The 3,252-nt window shown below is 38.5% G+C and overlaps 1 protein-coding gene across 1 annotated transcript in view; it reads left to right on the top strand.

The window, feature by feature from the left end:
* The window catches only part of LOC115942586 (uncharacterized), a 47,386-nt gene extending 46,235 nt beyond the window's left edge, over positions 1-1,151 (top strand). The window contains exon 5 of the transcript XR_014147613.1: positions 1,118-1,151. The gene's annotated coding sequence lies outside the window, so the exon portion shown is untranslated. The remainder of the gene's footprint in view (positions 1-1,117) is intronic.
* Positions 1,152-3,252: the final 2,101 nt, after the last annotated feature.

Here is a 3,252-nt window from a genome sequence, read left to right as displayed (position 1 = left end):
AGAACCAGAAAAACACATATTTGAAAACTCATGAGTTCATATTGATTTTTCATTTTTCATGGTTATTATGTTTTCACTTAGTTTCTTTGGTAATATAATATCTTTTCTCTTATACTAAAATTTTATTATTTACATTATTAATATAATTACTTGTCCTTTAACCTATTTATAAGAAAAAAACTATATTTTCAAAATTCCATTGCTGATAATACTACAAACAATAGAACTTCTGAAAGAAGTTTAAATTTTTTTTTTTTTAAAGAGTTTATTTATTTGACAGAGAGAAACACAGTGAAAGAGGGAACACAAGCAGGGGGAGTGGGAGAGGGAGAAGCAGGCTTCCGTAGAGCGGGGAGCCTGATGCGGGGCTCGATGCCAGGACGCTGGGATCATGACCTGAGCTGAAGGCAGACGCTTAACGACTGAGCCACCCACGCGCCCCAAGAAGTTTAAAATTTAAAAGAGTTTAATATTTAAGGATTTAGGGGCGCCCCAAGAAGTTTAAAATTTAAAAGAGTTTAATATTTAAGGATTTAGGGGCACCCCAAGAAGTTTAAAATTTAAAAGAGTTTAATATTTAAGGATTTAGGGGCACCTGCGTGGCTCAGTCGTTAAGCGTCTGCCTTCAGCTCAGGTCATGATCCCAGGGTCCTGGGATCGAGCCCCGCATCCGGCTCCCTGCTTTACGGAAGCCTGCTTCTCTCTCTCCCACTCCCCCGCTTGTGTCCTGCTCTCGCTGTCTCTCTCTGTCAAATGAATAAATAAAGTCTTTTAAAAAAAATATTTAAGGATTTAAAGTTTAAATTGTAGGGGTGCCTGGCTGGCTCAGTAGGTAGAACATGCGACTCTTAATCTCAGGGTTGTGGGTTCAAGCCCCACATTGGGCATGGTGCCTACTTAAAAAAAATAAACATTAAAATCTTAAAAAATAAAGAAAGAAAAATAAAAGTTTAAAATTATAGCTGGAGGTTTTTTTTGTCCTTAGTGTACATCCCCTTTAAGGTTGTAGTCTTCAGAATTCTTTCTTTCTGTGATTATGCTACCAAGGTGATATGGTTCAATTTATTTAGTCAAATTAAAAGAATTTTTAAAATTTCTTTTCTTTTCTTTTTTAAAGATTTTATTTATTTGTCAGAGAGAGAGAGCCCAAGGCGGCGGGCGGGGTGGGGGGGGTGCCGCAGGCAGAGGAAGAAGCAGGCTCCCTGCTGAGCAAGGAATCCGATGATGCCGGATTCAATCCCAGGAGCCTGGGATCATCACCTGAGCTGAAGGCAGATGCTCAGCTGACTGAAACACCCAGGTGTCCCAAAAATTTCTTTAATTTTTTGATTAGGTAGTGGAATTACATGATTCAAAGTACACATAGAGGAATCCTAAAGTACACGTATCTTCTTTCTGTCCTTCCCTCAACTTCTTTCCCATTTTTATTGTTTATTCTAGTAGTGCTTCTTTTTGCAAATATAAGCAAATACACCTTTCTTATTTGCTCTCCACCCTCACTGTTTCTCATACAAAACATAGCATATTATGTATAACTGTTCTGCACTTTGCTTTTTTTCACTTAACAAAATATACTGGAGATCTTTCTACATCAATACATAGAGCAACTGATGATTTTAAGAGTCAAGCAGAATGTTTTATTAACTTGGACCAGCACAAACCAGAATGTGTTTATAATATAAAATTTCTGGGGGCGCCTAGGTGGCTCAGTCAGTTGGGTGTCCGACTCTCGGTTTTGGCTCAGGTCATGATCTCAGGGTGGTGAGATCGAGTCCCACACAAGCTCAACATGGAGTCTGCTTGAGATTCTTTCCACTCCACCCTCTTCCTCCCCCTCTGCTCCTTACCCTGCTCATGCTCTCTCAAATAAATTAATAAATAAAATCTTTAAAAAAAAAAAGTCTTTATAAAATTTCTGATCAGATACCCTTAAAGTGTATAGCTATTCCCAAACTTATTTCTCAATCTTTTAAAAAATTGACTATATAATTTAATTTATACAATTATCTAGAACTATGTGTATATTTCATATTTTTATTCATTCCATAACTATGGATAAACTTACCCATAAATAACCAATGCCATCAAAAGACAAGGGCCCTTCTTTTTAACCTTAATTACAATACCCTTATCACAACTAAAAACTTTAACAGTAACTCCTAATATCATCAAATGTCCAGTTGGTGGTTGAGTCCCCAGTTGTCTCATAGGGGCCATACTTGTTTTTTTTTAATCTTTTAAAAAAAATTATGATCCAAATAAGCTCTGCACACTGTGGTTAATATGTGTTTTATTTTATTATTTATTTATTTGAGAGAGAGAGAGAAAGCGCGCACACACGTGAGGGGTGGGGAGGGGCAAAGGGAGAGGGAGAGAGAGAATATCAGCTAGATTCCCTGTTGAGCACAGAGCGGATGCAGGGCTTGATCTCATGACCCTGAGATCATGACCTGAGCCAAAATCAAGAGTTGGCCGCTTAACCAACTGAGCCACCCAGGCGCCCCAGTTAATATGTCTTTTAAAATCTTTGGGGGTGCCTTCCTGGCCCCATTGGAAATGTGCGACTCTTGACCTTGTGGTCTTGAGTTCGAGCCCCACATTGGGTGTAGAGATTACTAAAAAAATAAATAAACAAACTTAAAAAAAATCTTTTAAACTACAGGTTTCCCTCTCTCCCCTTTGTCCCTTTACAATTATTTTGGTGAAGAAAATGGGGTGTGTTTGTTTCTTAGAATTTCTCGCAGTCTCAATTTTGCTGATTACCTCACTGTGGTGTGGTTTAACATGTTTCCCTGCCCTCTGCATTTTCTGTGAATTGGTAGTTATATTTTGAGGCTTGATCACATTCAAGTTCAATATTTTGGGCCAGACTAATTCATAGGTGGTGGTGGTGTTTTCCATAAGAAGCACATATGGTCTGGTTGTTTCTTTTTTTTTTTTTAAGATTTTATTTATTTATTCATAAGAGACAGAGAGAGAGAGGCAGAGGGAGAAGCAGGCTCCCCGCTGAGCGGGGAGCCCGATGTGGGACTTGATCCCAGGACTCTGGGATCATGACCTGAGCCAAAGGCAGACGCTTAACCATCTGAGCCATCCAGGCGCCCTGGTTGTTTCTTTTTTGTGGTGTTTGCAGCCACTGATGCCCAATACCTAGATCCATTAGTTCATTCATGGTTCATTTATTTGTTTTTTTTTGTTGTGGTGGTAAAATATATATAACATAAAGTTTACCATTTAAACCATTTTCAGTTG

Source organism: Leptonychotes weddellii, chromosome 8 (assembly GCF_054177405.1).
Source record: "Leptonychotes weddellii isolate Sample4059 chromosome 8, ASM5417740v2, whole genome shotgun sequence".
NCBI lineage: Eukaryota > Metazoa > Chordata > Mammalia > Carnivora > Phocidae > Leptonychotes > Leptonychotes weddellii.
The sequence above is the reverse complement of the archived record's forward strand: the minus strand, read 5'-3'. Positions and strand labels throughout refer to the sequence as shown.